Genomic DNA, 21,010 nt, shown 5'->3' on the forward strand with positions numbered 1-21,010 from the left:
CTGTCTCTGTGCATTGACTTTTCCACTTAAATCTCCTTCATGCACAAGTGTCTTTGTGCAAAACACACAAAGACAATTGTCATTCTTGGCTACCGAGAGACTACTACCAGTGGGAGTTAAGATCTGATGATTAATATTCAGGAATTTTATAAAAGGAATTAACGTTCTATCATGGATTCCTTTTGAAATCTGAGATATTTTGACTTTGCTTAACAACTTCTGATCCTCTTAATGTTTAATATTTTTATAATAACTGATGCATTAGTGAAAGGACTATACCACAACCATATTGACATTCTTAATAAAAATGGAACCATAAGAAATAGAGAAGTTGCATTTCAATGGAAAGATGCCATATAGGCTCTTCTGAAAGAGAAAAAAAAAGTATTGATGGAATTGACTTCATCATTTGTTCAAAGGTGACAGGAAACATTATTTAATGGAATGCTTGGTCATCTCATCTTGCAATGTTTACAATGATGATAAGCCAATGAACCTACATGAATGAAATAATAGCTTATGGTTTTCAAGAATCAAGAAGGAGAAGAAAAATACAAATATCTTTATACAGTTCAATTTAAGAAGTATTTACTAATTCTTTGCCACGTGTAAGGTATTTTATAAGATCCTAGAGATTTAAAGACAAAGTAGAAACAGGAAGATGGAAGATTGCTGGCAATTTTGCCTTACAAAATATTGAGAACTACCATTAAAACTTTCTAAGAACATGTGAGGTATAGAGGCAGTTGAGTGGCTCAGTGAATAGAGAGTTGGGCTTAGATATAGGAGATCTTGAGTTCAAATATGATCTCAGACACTTTTAGCTGTGTGTCCCTGGGCAAGTCACTTAACTCCCATTGCCTACCTCTAATCACTTTTCTGCCTTGGAACTAATATATCGTATTGATTTTTAAGATGGAAGATAAAGGTTTAAAAAAACTATAAGAAGTATTTATAGTAGGTGGCAGCTGGGTAGCTCAGTGGATTGAGAGCCAGGCCTAGAGATGGGAGGTTCTAGGTTCAAATCTGGCCTCAGACATTTCCTAGCTGTGTGACTCTAGGCAAGTCATTTAACCCCCACTGCCTAGCCCTTACCACTCACACAACACACAGTATTGACTCTAAGACAGAAGGAAAAGGTTTAAAAAAAAGAAGTGTTTATAGTGATAACTTTGTTTAACTGATTTTTGTTATTGCCATCAAGTAAAACATAAAAATTGGAGACATAACGCTCATCTTTGGTGTTTGCTAGTAGCATGGAAGATGACTTTAACCAGAGTTAGAGTGATTCATTATTATTGTTCAGTCATTTTCAGTTTTGTCCAATTTTTCATGACCCCATTTGAGGGTTTCTTGGCAAAGATAGTTGAATGGTTTGCTACTTCCTTCTCCAGCTCATTTTGTAGATAAAGAAACTGAGGGAAACAGAGTCAAGTGACTTATCTAATAAGTGTCTGAGGTCAAATTTGAAATAAGATATATTTGTCTTCCTGACTCCAGCCCTGGTGCTCTATCCACTGCACTGCTTAGCTGTCCCAGTTCAAACAAGATTCCTTAATTCATGTTGAAGTTTCCCAAATGTGAATGGTATTCATTGCACTTAGCTGTAGGATACTGCCAAACTTCCTCAGTGAAATTCACAATAAGGTAAAAAACAAACAAACAAACACAAACCACTTGCCAACCATCCACAATGGAAAAATGGAGTAGATGGAAAATGCATAGTACTCAGATTATCATAAGTAGTTAGATGGAAAACCCACCAAATTAGAGTATGGAGGATTTATGAGTACATATAAACACATGTATATTAGAAACATATTGGACAAGATCTACAATGAGCTAGGTTTAGAATTTGGCTGGGGGGAAAGTTTGGGTTGGATAGAATTAGAAAAATTCTGTAGTCCTTTGAATTATCTAGCAAAAGCTCATTTCTTTAGGTATCATTATCCATGCAATAATATTAGCTAGCATTTATATAATGCTTTACACATATTATTTCATTTTTTCCTCAGAGTAACCCTATGAGGGAGGATAAGGGACTCAGGATTATGATTAGTTAGTAAGCCTGTTAGTCAGTCAACCAGAATTTATTAATGTCCAGCACACCATTCAGTAAGGGTATAAAGAAAATTATGAGTATGAATCCTGCCCTCAAGGACCTCCCAGTCTCACGGGGGACACCATATACTTATGTCTATACAAGATTTATTCAAGATAAATGAGTTTGGGGGGTAGGAGAGAAAATATCTCCTGCAGAAAGTAGGATTTGAACTGAGTCTGGAAAGTCAGAGATGAGGAGTCAGAGCACACTGGGTCTTGGGACAGCTGAGAGGGGAGATGGACTATTGGGTTGAAGGTCAGTGTCCCTGCATCACAGACCATAAAGAGGGAAGTAGAGTGTGAGGAAGACTGAAAAGACATGGGGCATCTGGGTGGTTCAGTGGGCAGAAAACCAGACTGAGAGATGGGAGGTCCTGGGTTCAAATAGCTGTGTGCCCCTGGGCAAGTCACTTAACCCCCATTGCCTAGCCCTTATCACTTTTCTGCTTTAAAACTAGTACTTGGTATTTATTCCAAGATGGAAAATAAGTTGTTGGTTTTTTTTTTAAGAAAAGACAGGAAGATGCACAGTTTTTAGAGGGCTTTAAGAACCAAAGGATTTTGTATTGGATCCTAAAGGTATTAGGGAGCCCCAAGGGATCTAATTGGTATTAAACTGTCTGTGGTAAAATTTAAAGTTATATCTCCTGACTCCATGTCCAGCATTCTATCCTTGTGGCTTTGAATCATGAAACATGGCCACTCCCGAAGAATTAAAATGATCTATATCCAAAAAGGTGGTAGAAGGCAAATAGGGGATATAGTGGGCAGGGAGTTAAGAAGTCCCAAGTGCAAATCCAGCCTCCAACAGTTACTAGCTGTGTGACTCTGGGAAAGTCATATCACCTTTTTCTGCCTCAGTTTTCTCGTGTATAAAATGGGTATAATATCAATATCTTTCTCTCAGGGTTGTTGTGAGGATGAAATAAGATAATAATGAAAAAGTATTCAACATAGAGCCTGCATAGTAGATTCTAGTAAATGTTTAACTATTATTATGGAAAGGAGCCAGATAAACATAAGTACAAGAGAGGCATCATGATTTAGTGGTTAGAGTTTTTTTCTCAGAGTCAGGAAGATCTAGGTTCAAATCTAGGTGTGTGACCTTGAATAAGCCATTTAACTTGTGTCAGATTTAGTTTCCTCATCTCTAAAATGGGCCTAATAATAGCACTGACCTCAGAGTGAGGCTTCAGTGTAATGTTAGTTCCTCAAGGGTAGAGATTGTATCTTTTTGCCTTTATATCCCAGTGCCTGGTACATCCCAGACACCCAGGAAATCCTTATTGATTGGCCAATTGAATTCATGTAAAGCATTGCATGCGAAGGGCTATATAACTGTCAAATCTTCCCCATATATTAGAAGGGGCTCAAAATGCAGTGAAAGACATCTTTGAGGCGATGGAAGGAGAATAAAAGAAAGGGGCAAGTCCTGGGTCCAACCTTAACAAACACTATTTGAAGGTAAGAGGCACTTTGGAGGCTTGAAGTGCTGAGGCAGTCAAGGAACACAACTCCGAAGAGAAACAGAAACTTCTACAAAAGGGGAAAATCTGTTTCCAGGCTGGAAAAAAAATTTTTTGAGCCTGAATTTTTATATGAAAGGCTGAATGTCTAAGCATGAAGCCCTGGAGACAAAAATGGTCCAGTTGCACTCATCACTCCAGGGAAGTAAAGAGGACTCAGATGAGTCTCAAAGCAGGTGAGAGATTTTCAGATTTCCCAGGAGAGGCAGCTAGGTGGTGAAGTGGATAGAGTACTCTACCTGGGGTCAGGAAGATTCCTCTTCCTGAGTTCGAATCTGACCTCAGACACTTACTAGCTGTGTGACCTTGGGCAAGTTTTTTAACTCTGTTGGCCTCAGTTTCCTCATCTGTAAAATGATCTGGAGGAAGAAGTGGTGAAACACGCTAATCTCTTTGCAAAAAACCCAAATGGAGTCACAGAGTCAAATATGACTGAAACAATTGAACAGCGAATCTATATATTCAGGATGGAGAGTTCTTTGCAGAGGTTTTCCATCTCTGAATTGCCCAGCAAAGGGTAGAAAGCCTTCTGGTATTCTTTATGCTATCATCATCATGTCCTTTCCCTATAAATTGAGCCCATCCATGACAAAGACAATAGGGATTTTAGAAGATAACCTCTTAGCAGAGACGCGAGCTCCCTTCTTTTAATTTCTGCTTCACAACAACATAGAACCAAACACTGAAGCTGACTTTCATTTATGGGGATGACCTCATGTTATTTAATAGATATATTTCTATGATCATGTGAACTGTTCGGTCTTTATATTTATTTCTTTTCCTCGATTAAGTCTGGCCTTTAACTTCTGTTTGCTTGCCTAATTTGCTTGCTTTTAAGTGAAATCTGTCTCTGCCTGCCTTCCCTTTCTCCCCTCACTCCACTTTCTCCTCCTCTTCTCCATTTTCCTCTCCACCAAAACTTCAATGGCCCCTCATAGCCTGATCCACTATTGATTGGCTTGGGAGGTTTGACCCATTCCACTTCCAGTCTGGTCCCCCCCTTAGGGAGCTTGGTCCTACCTACCTCTGGCGGTTCTTCACACTGATGCTGGACTTGGTACTGACACCCAATCAAACTAATCCTTCTGTGGGTCAGAATTCCTTAGTTTAAGTGGTTGACCAGCCAGCCTCAACCTTCTGGTTGTAGAGATGCTACATCTGGTTATTGTTGTTGTTTGTCCTTTGCTTTCGAAAAGGACCGGTCAGATCACAGGATGACTGATATCTTGGCTTACACATGAATTGGATTTAAGCGAGGCAGAGTTGCACAATGTCATCAGTGTCACTCTCTCTTCCAGAGTCATCAAAGTCCAGTGGTGAGACCAAAGCCAGGGTGCAGTGGATGACCTTGGAGTCTTTGATATCTGACCAAGCTCTAAGTATTCCATAGAACCTGCCTTTACTCCTCGATGGCCATTGGAACAAATTGTTCTCATCCAACCATTCCCCTCAAGGAGGTCTTTACGTGCCTGGGGTAGATACTCCCCTAACTCACCAATGGATCTGAAGCTGGTTGGTTCCGCTCAACCTGATTTAGTCCATCTGCTAAGACGGTTTTAACAGGATGTGGTTGCTGCGTGAACTACAGCTTCTTGGACCTACATGTGAGAGTTGGGTGTAAGGTGGAGGAGCAGCCCTGAAAGAGACTCAACAAACCCTCACACCAGAGGTGCAAGTCATCCCTGAACACCACGTGTACCTCATCTGGTTACTAATTCTCTGTTGAAGCCCACTTAAAAACAGTGTCTGCTTTTCAAATTGGCTTGCAAGAGCCAGTTGTTAAATTTTCAGTGTGACCAATTACACAGAAATTGGCAGAGGCTACAAATGAGGGCTTGATTTATTGTTCTCTTAGTTATCTACACGCAAGAAAGTGATGAGTAAATGATAACAATGCAGAACAAACTTAAAAGTACCTATTCCACTCCCTTCCCTCCCCCAAGCTGGTTATTAGTGTCTTACAATCTTATGCAGCTGAAACTTTATCTCTTGTCTTGCCTATTTTCTACTTTTTCTCCCTCCAACTTTCACCCCCCTTCCTCCAGTCTCAGATCTCCCAACTGCCTGAGCCAATGGGAAATACCCAAAGTGGTCCCTGACACTGCTGTAGATACCTATTTTTAGGGACCAGCGACTATTGCTTATCAAGGACCATTGTCTACCGATGTCAGGCTAGCTGTGGCTGTTACATGAACAAATGCCCTCTATGGTTCCAGTTGAGTACAATTCGACCGTTTCCACAAATAAATTGATAAATGGACACTGCTTTCATTGGAGGTCTACCCATCTGTCCATAATTATTCAAGCTGACGAGCAAACCTTTCACAGAGTTCATCATTCAGTCATCATTTCCACCTCCCCCACCCCCAGCCCCTTGATTCTCTTCCTAACCTCCAGGGGACGTCTGGTCTAGGCATCCTATGCTCCATTTTCAATTATTTATCAAGTGGAAAGTACAGTCAACGGTAAGAAGTGGGGTTAGCAGTGGGCCAAACGTGTGATGTGCTCATAGCCTCCAGCCTTCACGGGCACAGACAGGACTGGCATCGTCTCCTAGGATGAAGAAAACAAGATTCAAAAAGGCCCTGAGCTAGGCAATACTTCAAGCTGCTACAGGCCCGGGAACATGCTGACATTACTGCACGTGGTCCCAAGATTCATTATTTTAGTTCGGATTTATTGATGGGGTTGGAGAAAGTTAATACTCTGGGTAGATGTTTTCATTCTGCTCTGTAATCTAGTTAAGGAACACAGTGGAAAGAATGGCATTAACCTATTGACCTATAACTTATAGCCTTTGCCCAACCACAAGAAGGGGATAAAGAATTCCTTTTAGGTTGGGAGAAAATCTTATGAGCGTGAAGGCTTCATTCCAGAATGTTGTCATGGCCAATGTGGAAATTTACATGATTCCCCATTGTAATAAGAGTTTACATTTCTCACAGAAATCCTGGGAAAGCATTATTATAGTAGAATAAGGGCTGTCATACCCATTTTACAGATAAAGACATTTCTCAAAAGTTTATATATAGTTGCTCATGGCCATAAGTATCTGAGGTGAAATTTGAATCAAGGGATTCTGACTTCAGGGCCAATGCTTTCTTAGCTCCATCTTGCTGCTTGCAATGCAACCATTGTTTTTCTAAATGTAAATGTGCACTACATGTAATAAGTTCTTTAGGGGTTCATGGAAAATCTATGGGTTCTTTGAAAAATTATTTTCCCAATACATGAAGTAACAATTTTCTGTATATGTTTTCTAAACTGATGAGATCCAAATTGTCTCCCTCCCTCCTTTTCCTCCCCTTTCCTGGCAATGGTAAGCAATTTGTATATCTTCAGACCACTCAGTACCTAGATTCATGTGACTCTGGGCAAGTCACTCAACCCCATTTGCCTAGCTCTTCTGCCTTAGAGTTGTTACTAAGACAGAAAGTAAGGGTTTAAAAAGGAGAGAGAGAGATTTTATGATGGCTCAGCCCTCCTCCCAGGAGATCTCTCTTTTGGATTCAGCTGATTGTTAACCAGTCACTTAAGTCTTCTTGTCATATAAGATATGACCCCAAACAAAGTAGTTTTAATTAGATTTGAAGAAAACACCTGTAGCAGATAGCAACAATATAAAATACAATCCCCTTCCGTGGTCATAGTTTTCATTCTCTTTTTTCTAAGTCCAACAGTCAAGAGGAACCATAAGTGAAGAGACCTTGGCCTGAAGTGTTGTCCCAGAGCAATCTCCACTGGGATAGCACTTGTCACAACACAACAACCACCATCCTCTGTATCATTCAAGGACATTGTTCCCTTCAAAGAAGTGACAACTGATCAGAGTCTAGAAGCGTATATACTCCAGGGGCAGTTAGTGACTCAGTGGAAAGAGAGTCAAGCCTAGAGATGAGAGATCCTGGGTTCCTATCTGAGTCACTTAACCTCAGTTGCCTAGCCCTTTCCATTTTGTCTTAGAATTAATACTAAGATGGCAGGTTTTCAAGAAAGAAGGGAAAAGGAAAGAGAGAAAGGAAGGAAGGAAGGAAGGAAGGAAGGAAGGAAGGAAGGAAGGAAGGAAGGAAGGAAGGAAGGAAAGATGGAAGGAAGGAAGGAAGGAAGCTCAGTATTCTCCATACACTAAGCATTCTGAGTAGAAAGAACAAGTGGGGTTCTATTAAATCATGAAGGTGCTAAAATTCAACTTCAGGGAGAAGACTGAACTCTATTGAATACAGGCAAATACATTTTAAAGTAATGCTATTTTATTATTTTCAAGGACATGTAACTCAAAATTGGTACTCAGTAAAATGAAGTTAATAAAACAACATTAAATAATCACCACATATCACTTAGTGATGTAGCAGAGACATAAAGGTCATTTAACTTGTAGCTGTCAGTGGCTAACCCTTGAAATTAAAGGCCATTGAGAGCAAATATTGAATTTTTTTTAAAAAGCTACTACTAATTCCTATAAGTCTCTGAAAGGTATTTCAGGAGAAGAGAATGTTTTTGAATTATAGTGTAAGTCAAATTGAGAAACATGTGTCTTGGATCAATGGAATGTTACTGGATTTTATTATATTGTATTAAACACCCTCTTCCACACTAGGTTGAGTTAAATACCATCTCACTTCTCCCTATGATTCAATGACTCTTTTTGAGATTTAGGGCCAATCTTTAGTGGGATGTAGTAAGAGAGATGAGGGAAAATAAGTCGTATCCATCAGGGTATGTAAAATATGGGCAAATATAAAACTCTAGGATGTGACAAGGACCGTATTGTTGGAACTGTGCCCTCCAGCTGCAGCAGGTAATGCCAGAAGAATTCCACTCAATTCAATCCAACCCAATTCAACAACCATTTATTAATACCCTTCAAGCAAGGCTCTGTTTGGGGATACAAATATAAAATGAAAGAGGGTTCCTGACCCAAAAGAGTTTATATTCTACTCAACAGGACACAGCATTTGCAAAATGAATAAGAAGGAAACAAGCATTTATAAAAGATGCTCTGTGTGCCAAACATTGCGTTAACTCATTTATGTTGGATCTGTATAATAATCCTGTGAGGTAGGTGCTATTATTATCCCCTTTTTACAGATAAGGAAAATGAGGCAAACCAGTTGAATCCCTTGCCCAGGGTCACAAAGCTGATGAGTGTCTGAGGCTCAGAACTTCTTGACTCCAGACCCAGAACTCTATCTGTTGGGTTGTATGACTGTAGATAAGTAAATGTATGATCATCTGGGCCCAAAAAACACTAAGAATTAATTGTCAAGACAGTCTTTCCACTAGAAAGAGTATATGAATGGAGTCCTGAAAGAAGTTAAGATTATGAGAGGCAGAGGTCAGGAAGATGGCATGATAGGCAGCCTGTGCAAAGAATTGGAAGGAGGGGATGGAATGGTGAAATTGGGGAACAAGTAGAAGATTTTGATAATTTTTTGGTTTGTTTCTTAATTTGATGTATGCTATAATTCAAAAACAAGATTTTGATAATTATGTAGAATGAGATTGAGGAGAGTAATGAGAAGGAATGTAGGAATTGGGTTTTGTGCTATTGAATCAAGGAAGGAAGGAAGGAAGGAAAGATGGAAGGAAGGAAGGAAGGAAGGAAAGATGGAAGGAAGGAAGGAAGGAAGGAAGGAAGGAAGGAAGGAAGGAAGGAAGGAAGGAAGGAAGGAAGGAATGGAAGAAGGAAGGAAGTAAAGGAAGGAATTGTTCACCAGTTAACAAAATCTTCATTAAACTACTTCAACACTTGTGTTGCTAAGTTGTGTTCAGCCTCTTATTTCCACACTTGCAAGATATCTTAGAGATCATTTGGTGCAACCCCCTAACTTTGCAATGAAACTGAAGCCCCCAGAGGTGAAGAGGATTTGCCCAAAGTCTTACACAGGCAGTTAATGGCAGAACTAAACCCAATGACCATATCATCCAACTTCCAGTCCAGTATGTTTTTCCACTGTGGAGATCCAGCACTGATTCTCCTATTAGACTTGGGAGAATCGGTATGACATAGGGGTCAAAAAGCTGGCCTCAAAACCAGGGAAACCAGAGAACATTATCAGCTTTCAGTATTTGAGGTTTTCAAACGATCTTCCTCTCCCACTTATGAATAGTATGAATTTAATTTTATACACATAGAAATGAAGCTAATTTTTTAAATGTACATGATAACCATCTCTTCCCCAGTACTACTTTCTAGCATCTTGGGGACAGGGCCAAACCCTTTGGTTTTCCCAGAGGTGTTACAGGGTTGGGAGGTAGAGAGTGAATCCAGGTACTATCACATAGCATGAAGAAGGGAACTGCCTTCCACCATGGTGGCAAGTAGAGTAGTTAATGTTTCCTACATTTCAGCTGAGTATCTGAGAATCTTAGAGAGTTGAGCAAGAGTAGAATTGACCAGAGATCAGCTAATGTTAGATAGCATAGGATGGGGGCAGTGAGGAAGACATTATTTGGTGGTGATATAACTGACTGGGGCAGTAGGGAAGAGACCAGCAGAGTGTGGGAAGTAACAACAGTTCCTGTGCTGTTTGCTGTTGGCTCGACTCTCCTTGTTCTATGCTTGTGGTGGGTGGAGGTGTCACGAGTGTTTCTCTCTCTCTAGGTTCATGGCTGATATTGAACCAGTAGCCAACACAGAGTGAATCAGAAATGGAGAAGAAAATGATGGTGAATGTTCAATTTAATATCGCCTCTCTGAGATGTACCAGCTCTGCTCACTGCAGATTGCCCATCCCTAGATGTGTGCACACTGGGCATCTTACCACTTTTGACTAATGATTCTTCCTCCTTTCAGCAGAGAACAAGATTCCCAACTTTTCTTTGGAATAGGGAAGTTGGTATAAAGAAGTAGAGATGATTGGATCAGACTTGCACCATAGCTTCTGATCCAAGCTACTCCTGGCCAACCCATTCCTTTTAGCTGCAGTCTTTTACCTATACTTTTCTAACTCAGAGGCAGATACTATCTCCAGGATCTTCTCAAAAGTACCTCTCAGCTGCCCCCTTTGCAAAAAGCAATGACTTCACCCAAGAACTGGATGCTACTTCATTAAGACACAGTTGCTTATATTTCTTTAAGTCTTGCTCTCTGTACTAGAGGGGGATCAGGAACCAAAACTTGACAGGTCTCTGAGAGGGAGGGAACAGATAAAGAGGATAAAGAGAAATACCACTTCTTCTCCCAGACAGAGCAGCCTCAGAGAAAATGAAATTGGATCTCTGTCCAGAGCTGAAAGGGTAAGAAGAAATTCCCTTCAATCTCTGTTTTCTTTCTCTTCTCTGGATGATTATTGTCTTTGATCCCCTCAGTACAATTGAAGAATGAGATGTTTAGTTCTTCTTTAAGTTAAAAGATCTATTTATTATCTAGAAACTTAGGATTGGTAGGTTAGGGAAAGAGGGAAAACAGGAAGTCCCTAATTCTGATTTCACCCTAAATCCCTTCAGTGGATGAGGGCTTAGGTCTGGGGACCTGGGTCCCTGAAGACTATTGTGGAGTCTGACTGGTGTAATTCTTGATATGGAGATGTAGTTTTGAAGATATGGATGGGAAATCTTCTATATGGATAGTCTCTTGCCTTCCCCAAAGGGAAAAAGTCTCTATCCACCATTTATGAGGAAAGATGGCTCTGGGTCTCTCCAGATGAATTGAAGGATTATAACAGGATAAGCTCAGCAAAGTTGCTCTTCCTCCTCTCAGTTCAGAAGGGATAAGAACCTCTTTGCAACTGTCTCCCTGCTTTTCTTGGCTGGAGATTCCAGTCCCGTCCCCCAATGTCAGCCAAAGTTCCTTTTACTTCCTGCATATGTTTTTCTTGCAGAATCCAGTCCTTGCAATGTATTCTGTATCTCTCTTGTGCCCACATCTGTATACATATTTCCTTTAAAAGGAACAGCTAGGTGACTCAGTAAATTGAGAGCCAGACTAGGGATGGGAAGTGCTGAGTTCAAATCTCACTTTAGATACTTCCTAGCTGGGTGACCCTGGCAAGTCACTTAACTCCCATAGACTAGCCCTTACCATTCTCTTGCCTTGGAACCAATACATAATATTGATTCTAAGATGGAAGATAAGGTGGGTGTTTTTTTTTTTGAAAAGGCATGTCATTGACCTGTGATTTTTCTTATTGTGGGAATTATCTCTCTCTGTGCTGTTTGTAACTTATATAACTTATATCCCTATAGAGTTACTAGAGGCTCGCAGGATGTCAAGTGACATGCTCATCATCACACAGTCAGTGTCCAAAGCAGGACTAGAACCCAGGTCTCCTAGCATCCTATCTGTCATGCAATGCTTTTCCTCACAAATACTGATCATTCACATGTAAAACCCAGTGGAATTGTGTGTCAGCTACAGAAGGGGCTTGGGGGAAGGGAGGCAAAGAGAATGATTCTTGTAACCATGGGAAAATATTCTAAATTAACTAAATAAAAATTTCCAAGAAAACAAACCAAACAAATATTGATCATTTAAAATAGATATATTTTCATGGAGGGCAGAAAAGATGATGGCTTAGTGGCTATAGCATTGTCCTAGAGTTGGGAAGACTCAGCTTCATGAGTTAAAATTTGACCTCAGACACTTCCTGTGACCTTGGTCAAGTCATTTCACTCTGTTTACCTTGGTTTCCTTATCTATAAAATGAAGTAGAGAAGGAAATGGCAAACCACTCTAGGATCTTTGCCAAGGAAATGTTACATGGGGTCTGAAATGACTGAATGATAACAAAATTTTCATAGAGATAATTGACTGTGTCCTTTCCTACAACTATGGTCTCTCACTTATCTACCCCTGAATAAAACCTATCTGGCTTTTTATCATAAAAACATTAAGGAAAATAATTAGCCAAAATAAGATCACATTTAAGATCACAGACTCCAATTTTAAATTTATGAGAGGAAACATGGACCTGGAGCTAGCATGACCTGGGTTCAAATATTGCACCAGATATATAAAGGTGATGACAATGATATCATTGATGATGACGATGCTGATGACACTGGTGATGATGATAATAGCTAGTATTTATACGGTGCTTTAATATTTGCCAAGTACTTTATATATATTATCTCAATTTGATTTTATATTTATTGCATGACCCTGGGCAAGTCATGCCACTCTCTCTCTCCTTCCCAGGACTCAGTTTTATGATCTATAAAATGAGAAGGTTGGCCCAGGTGATTCCCTTTCAGTTTGACATTTCTCTTTATAAATATGGCATCATGGAATAGCAGAGAGTGTTCAGAACTTGGAATCAGGAAGGTGTGGATTCAAGTTCAGTCTCAGACACTTGCTAGTTGCTTGAATCTGACAAAATCAATTACTCTTTCCAGCCCTCACTTTTCTCATCTGTAAAATGAAGGGACTGAACTCAATGGCCTCTAAGGTTCCATCCATCTCTAAAGCTATGATCCTATGTAAGAAGACACATTAATAGGAGGCTACCATCTCCCCACTGGGTGAGCTAGTGGGCTGGACCTAAAGAATCTCCCTTTCCCACTGCATAACTCTCAGGAGAATTTGTTGCAGGATCCTGAACAAATCCGCAGAAGGCCAACTGGGATTACTGTGTGTCCCAAGGAGGAGGGGGATAAACAAGCAGAAGAAGCAGCGAGCAGCCAAGAGGATGACAAAGACGACTTGACCACTAGCTTGTTTCCCATTGGAAGCCCAAACAATCCATACACTCTTATGTGTAGATCCTTACAAAATTCAAGGAAAGACAACTCATTCCAAGGTCTGATGATACATCATCCCTGAGCTATGACAGCTAGGTGGTACAATGGAAAAAGTGACAGATCTAGAATCAGGAAGACTCAACTTTATGAGTTCAAATTTGGCCTCAGACTCTTCCTAGCTGTGTGACCCTGGGCAAGTCACTAAACCCTATCTACCTCAGTTTGCTCATCTGTAAAATGAACTGGAAAAGGAAATAGCAAAGCACTCCAGTATCTCTGCAAAGAAAACTGTAAATAGTATTACAAAGAGTCAGACACAACTGAAATGACCCAATAACAACAATCCTTGAGTTAGGAGGGTGGATACATTTTTTTGCATTAAAAATTATTTATTAAAATATTTTTCCATGGTTACATGATTCATGTTCTTTCCCTTCCCTCTTCCCTCTCCCTCCCAGAGCTGACGAGCAATTCCACCACATTATACATGTATCATTATTCAAAACCTATTTCCATATTATTAATATTTGCAATAGAGTGGTCATTTAAAGCCAAAATCCACAATCATGGCCATTGAAGCACTTGATCGATCATGTTTTTCTTCTGCTTTTCTGTTCCCACAGTTCTTTCTCTGGATGTGGATAGCATTCTTTCTCATAAATCCCTCAGGATTATCCTGGGACCCATTACTTCTTGCTTTTTCCAGGCACAAAGTGGGCTGTGGATACATTTTTTATATGTTATAGGATGGCTTGAGGTACATCAGGGTGCTATTTTCTTTGCCAATAACATAAAAAAAACTACAAGTTCTTCATTTTGAAACTTTGCTTGAAAACACACAAATTCTTTCTTTCTTTTTAAACCCTTACCTTCTGTTTTAGAGTCAATATGAAACAGGGGTTCCAAGATAGAACTATAAGGGCTGGGCAACTGGGGTAAAGTGACTTGCCCAAGGTCATACATCTAGGAAGTGTCTGAGGTCAGATTTGAACCTAGGACTTCCCATCTCCAGGCCTAGCTCTCTATCTACAGAGTCACCCAAGGACTTCCCCACCCCCAAATTTCTTAAAGGATTGGCTGGGTTGAGGGGAATAGGTGTCAGCATTTGATTGTATATTAGGTGCTTAATAAAAATTCCTTTTGATTGATTAGCACTAAGAAGACCTGAGTTCACATATTAATGACACATATTGCTGGTGAGATCCTCAGAAAGTCAAAAACTTATTGATTCAGAGCTGGAATGAATTTAGCTTAGTGTGGAAAGATTAATGGCCCCAGAGTCTTGGTTCAAATCCCACCTCTGATGTTTCCTGCCTGGTCCAGGTCACTTAATCTATTTAGGCTTTCATTAACTCTCCTATAAAATGATGGTTGAAGTAGGTGACCTCTGATGTTCCTTCCTGTTCTAGAATTCTGAAATTGAGAAATAGGTAAGTGTAGACCTGCAGTCTTCAGACTTGTTATATAAAATATTTTATCACTGTATTTCAATATAATTGGCTTCCTTTGTAATCTTCTGAACGTTGTCTTATGAATTTAAAACATGATGGGGGGGGGGGGATACTGGATGGTTCAGTGGATTGAGAGCCAGTGGTAGAGATGGGAAGTCCTGGGTTCAAATCTGACCTCAGACACTTCATAGCTATGTGCACTTGGACAAATCACTTAATCCCCATTTCCCAGCCTTTATCGCTCTTCTGCCTTGGCACCAATAACTGTCTTTATTCTAAAATGGAAGGGAAGGGAAGAGTTTAACCCCCCTCCCCACAATTTGGGGAAGGAGTCTCTGTCTTTATTCTAAAATGGAAGGGAAGGGAAGAGTTTAAACCCCCCACACACACAATTTGGGGAAGGGGTCTATAGGCTTCCACATCCTGCCAAAGAGGTCCAGAACCCACCAAAGGACCAGAATGCCAGGTGGAGCTACTGTACCCGTCCCCCTGTTTCTTAGCCATTTCGTTCCTCTCATTTTCTTCCTCCCTGGTCAGTACACACCGAGGCCATTTATCTCTCCTGGTGTTTCCCCGTCTCTGTACACACGGGGCCATGAAGACCAATGGCCTGCCATTCCTTCGGGGCTGCTCAGATGCATCATCTCTCTTTCGGTCAGTGGCTCCAGCTGCTGCTGCCCAGGAGACATTTCTCAGCTGTCGCTGAACTTGCAGAGAAGGCCAATGAGACAAAGACCATTTCCTCCCATGGCTTTCCCAAAATGATGGCCAGCTCCACTGGAGGGAAGCAGGTGGTGGTGGTGGGGCCAGCTCTACCTCCCCACTGAAATGCCATCAAAGGGGGCGGCTGCCCCCGGGCCGTGTGGTGGTGTTTTTTAATGGGTTGCCAATTTGGGGCGGCACAAGCCCTGACCACCTGCCAGTACTGGCAGTCACAGGCTGTAGAGCCCACATCCCAGCCGCCCCTTTCAGATAAAGAAAGGAAGGATATGCCGGGGAAAGGCACTGAAGAATGATAGCGAAGAAAGACTCTAGGGAGTCCGATTCTTCTGCTAAGGAGCCATCTTTTTTCCCTTGGATCCAATGTGGGACTCTGGCAGCCGTAATGCAGTCACGACTTTCTTTGAATTCCCCAAATGGTCTGGCAGCCTGGGCCACAGCTGTAAAAAATAACAACAATTAGTAATAATAGCTAATAATTACATAGTGTTTTAAGTTTTGTGAAGTGCTTTCCTATACTGACTCAATGATCCTTACAATAACCTAGGGAGACAAATAATATCATTATTCCCATTTTAGAAATGATAAAGCTGAGGTTGAGAGAAATTAAATCATAACTAATAAGGGTCTAAGCCAGTTCAAACGCAGGTCTTCCTGACTCCAAGTCCAACATTCTAGTCATCTATCCACTATTTCACCCAACTGCCTCAGATAACTTTTTTTTCCCCTAGAACAAAAACAATTGGAGAGCTTAGGATAGTAGCTAAAGCGTATAATCTGGGGTGGGGGGGGCAGTAAGTGGCTCAGTAGATAATCAGGTCTAGAGATGGGAGGTCCTGGGTTCAAATCTGGCCTCAGACACTTCCTAGCTGTGTAACTCTGGGCAAGTCACTTAACTCCTATATCCTAGCCTTTATCACTCTTCTTTAGAACTAATACACAATATTGACTCTAAGATGAAAAGTAAGGGTTTGGGGAAAAAAAAAAGAATATAGTCCATGGGTACCATCTTGTTAGGAGATGGGTCACCTCTTTCCTCAAGAGATGGGTCCAGTTAAACCAAAAATGCCACATGGTAACTGAAGCTAGTGAAGGATCCCAAGGGGCTCTGGCACAATGGTCTCCATGGAGAAGAATGTGTCTATCCCCCCACCTTGGGTGGTAGCCTTGTAGAGCTCTCTTTCAGCTCTATATCTATGATTCAGTTATCCTAACATCTTGATTGTCTATGCCCTGTGACAAAGCCCCATTTGTCCCATTCTAGTTTTGTTTTGTTGGTGCTATTGAACTGAGAGAAAGCATATAAGATGATGATGATGATGGTGATGGGATCCAAACAGCCTTAAGTGACTTGCTCAGCTAAGTGCATTAGAGATTGTATCTAGTTGTGTGGTATCCCATAGCTACTCTGCCTGGGAATTATCTAAAGAAGGGGATCCATTTTTCTTTGGAACTTCCACCCAAATAAAGAGGGGTTCCCTTAATCACTACCACCTCTAAAACCAACTCTGTGCAGAACACTTTGCTGAGCACTGTGGGAAAAACAATTTTAAGATGACACTGTCTCTTTCCACAAGCAATCTATTAAGGGGATGAGACAGAAACAAAGGTAACTATGGTTTAAAATATCACAGAATGAATACATTAGAAAGTTCTAAAATACAGATGAATTTGAGGATTAAAACTTTAATTGAAGAGGGTATACTTGAGTTGGAGTTTAAAAGATGGGTAGGAATAAAACAAAGAAAAAGATGGATAGGAATGAAACAGGGATAGAGAGGGAAGAATGGCATGCTAGGTATCAGGAGCAGTCTTAGGAAAATGATGGAGGGATGAGATTGGAGTGCTTTGTGGGGCAGAGAGAAGCCTTTCCTGATCCCCTTCAGTTCCAGTGCCTTCCTTCTGTTGATTATTTCTAATTTACCCTCCATCTAGCCTGTTTGCTTGTATGTTGTCTACTGCATTAGATTATAAGCTCCTTGAGGGCAAGGATTGTCTCTTGCTTCTTTTGTATCCCCAACACTTAGCACAGTGCCTGGCACATAGATGGTGTTTACTAAAGTTTACTAAAACTAGAGTTTACTAAATAGATGGTGTTTCAAGTCGTGGCATATGATTGTGATGGAATACTACTATGATGTAAGAAAAAATGAATGGGTTAATTTTTTATGGAAAGACCTCCATAAAATGATGAAGAGGAACATGAACAGAACCCAGAGAACATTATCTAAGGCAACAGAAATATTGATTGAAAAATAATGTATATATGTTCACTTCCAGAGAACTGATAACTAAAAACAAGTAAGTTATAGTTTTATATACACATATATCTTTTTGTCAAATGCTGCTTTCTCTAATGTGGGAAAGGGAGGGAGAGAGGAAGGTAACTGGGAACTTTAATGTAACAAATAAATAATAAATTGTAAATATTATAAATAATATAAAATTATATTTATAAATTTAAAGATGTTTATGGGGGCAGCTAGGTGGCTCAGTGGATTGAGAGTCAGGTTCAGAGATGGGAGGTCCTGGGTTCAAATCTGATCTCAAACACCTCCTAGCTGTGTGACCCTGGGCAAATCACTTAACCCTTATTGCCTAATCAATATATAGTATTGATTCCAAGACAGAAGGTAAGGGTTTAAAAAAAAATGGATACTTACTAATTTGATTCCTAGTTCTTAGGGTTGATATAAGGATTAAAAAATGAGAAAAACATATCAACAGTACTTTGCAAAATCGAAACTAACAAAATAGAAATGTTGTTAGTTATTATTTTGTTTTTGCTTTTTAATCTCCAGAACCTTCTACAATGTCTTGTAATATTTTTGATGTGACTGAGTCCTGGATCTGTGATTTTATCAGTTTAGGTGGCTCCCAATGAAGAACTCTTCCTCTCCCTTATGAAGAACAGTCTCTGCAATTTAGTCATAGGGAGTAGTCTCTTAGCTGGTAGATATTAGATATGGGACTCCCGGAGGCAGCTAGATGGTTCAGTGGATTGAGAGCCAGACCTAGAGATGGGAGGTTCTGAATTCAAATTTGATCTCAGATACTCTAGCCGTATGACCCTGGGAAAGTCACTTTCTTTTTCATTATCACTCTTCTGCCTTGGAACCAATACACAGTATTGACTCTAAGATAGAAGGTAAGAGTTAAATTTAAAAAGTGAGACTTCAAAGTCATGTCTACTATATCATGCTATCTTTGACTTTATATATAGTAACTGTTTACTAAATGTTTGTTGAATTGAACTAGTTATATGACCAGTCTCGATAGTAGAGAAGAACCAAAGTATTTGGATAGGTGAGCTTCAGAAAGTCTCTTTGGGAGCCCCAATTTAGGACCAATGAACATTCAGCCCCAGTCCACTACAACAAATGGCAGGCTAGACTTCCTCCTTCAGAGTGAATGAAACTGGGAGTTGGTACAAATCATTGATAACTGAATTCTAGGTGCCCTTTGTCATTTTTTTAACCTGGAGAAGCTGAGGCCAAGAGACTAGCCTGAATTGATAAGGCAGTAAGGATCAGTTGTCTAATCCGATCCCTTGGATCTGGTTCCGGGTCTAACATTCAGAGCCCTTCTCACTGCCCATTGGCTCTTGGAAAAGTTCCTGTTTAATCACATAATGTATGTCAGGCAAATTTCAAGTTCTCTTGTAAATGTCTTGAAAAGTACAGATATAATAAGTCTACAACATGCAGATGTAGAATATTGTCAGGCAGGAGCCAATAGATTGCTTCTTCATGTGAAAAAGCCATCAGGAACTCATTTCAATTGCCCTGGCTTCCTACAAAGCGATCTTCTGACATTTACACTGATGATGAAATTGTAGCGTTATGGTAAAGACTGGTAGCAGGGAGGAGGGAGAAATTGTGAGAGGGGAGAGATCTCTAGTAACCATATGGATTTCAGTTTGGAATTCATGTGGCTTTCCATTCTCAATATTTTTCTCATTTGGGAGATTTTAAGAGAGGAAATACAATTAGACCTAATTTTCTTTCAAAATCCAGACTCAAATGGCAGACAGTTGATGAATTGTGAATGATTTGCTTATCCAAAGGGACCATTAATGTAATCATTATTGATTACTCATTACAGTTAGGGGGACAAAGGGGAAAAAAGACATCTAGGTTGGGGGGTGGGGTGGGGTGGGGCGGGGCAGGAATCATATTGTTCTATTTATCTGGCACATGGAGAAATTTAGGCAAAGGTTTCTACCTCCTCAAGGACAGAATCAGATTAGGCATAAATGCCACCAAAGCTACAGCTGGGATATTTATTCATCTCTTAGTCTGGTTCTCTTCTGCATCAGCTAGTTTAAAGCCACTGGGCACAAAGAAACCACACAGTGGCCTTAAATTCATGTGTTTGTCTTTGGGAAGAATTCCCTCTAAATCATCCCAGACTGACTATTCTAACGCTGTCTACACCTTTGGGGACTGATTTATTGCTGGCGAGGTCCATTTCTGCCTTTCAATCAAACCCTTACATACTGGCGGCCTCCTCTCTGTTTGATTGGAGCAGGAATATTCCTTCTGGGGCCCTGCCAATCCCACAGTTGGGTAGGCAGATGGTGGCTGATTGGTTCAATCAAAAGTTATGGTTCTATAATGATTTTGCTGCTGGGTGCACAGATTCAGCCTTAGAGGCATCCAGGTAAAGAGCTCCCAAATCCAGTTTGGTAAACTTCCTGATTTCCAAAGGCGCTGGACACTCGAAGAATTTCCTTCCTACATCAGACACCAATTCAGTATTCCAACTCGGCTGCTTTCTATATGTGTGGTCTTCAGTTTCCTTATCTATTAAATGACTGCTGTTGTCTAGATGACCCTTGAGATTCCTTATAGCTCTAAATCTGTGGTCCTAGAAAAGCTTATTTCTTTGTGCTTTATATCTTAGGAAGAAGGAACTAGAGTAGCTGATTACCATATTTTTTGAAAAAAAGTTTATGATCATATTAATTCACTCACTTGGGCTTTCCCTGGGTGTGTGGGTGGGGAGAGTTATTTGTTGTTGTTTTTAATTCTGATTCTTGACTACTAGTATCAATAGCTGTTGATCGAGAAGCTACATGGTACAGTGGAAAGAGCAGGCTGTGTAGAGACCTTGAGTCTGAATTCTGGCTTTGTGTTCCCTTTCTCTGTATGACCTTAGACAAGACATCACCTCTCTGGACCTCTGTTCCCTTATCTGTAAAATGCAGCGGTTGGACTCGTTGGCCACTAAGGACCATTCATGCATTAGACCTATGGTCCATTTGTTCTCCATTCAATCTCTGCTCCAAACATTTGATTGCCATCCATGCTCCAGGGAAACCCTTAGAAAGTGCCCCTTTCCTTACGCGGATGCATCGCATCATCCTAAGAGACATCTGATCCCAAACCAGACTAGATGATGGGAAACAAATAAATGAGAGTTGGCATACTGGAAAAGTGGGCAGCTTCCAGACCTGTCGAGTCTGGTCTCCCTCGTGTGGCTTCATTTTTTAGTCTGACATCCAGAAAGTCAGACATACCCATAGCT

This window comes from Monodelphis domestica, chromosome 7, assembly GCF_027887165.1.
Source record: "Monodelphis domestica isolate mMonDom1 chromosome 7, mMonDom1.pri, whole genome shotgun sequence".
NCBI lineage: Eukaryota > Metazoa > Chordata > Mammalia > Didelphimorphia > Didelphidae > Monodelphis > Monodelphis domestica.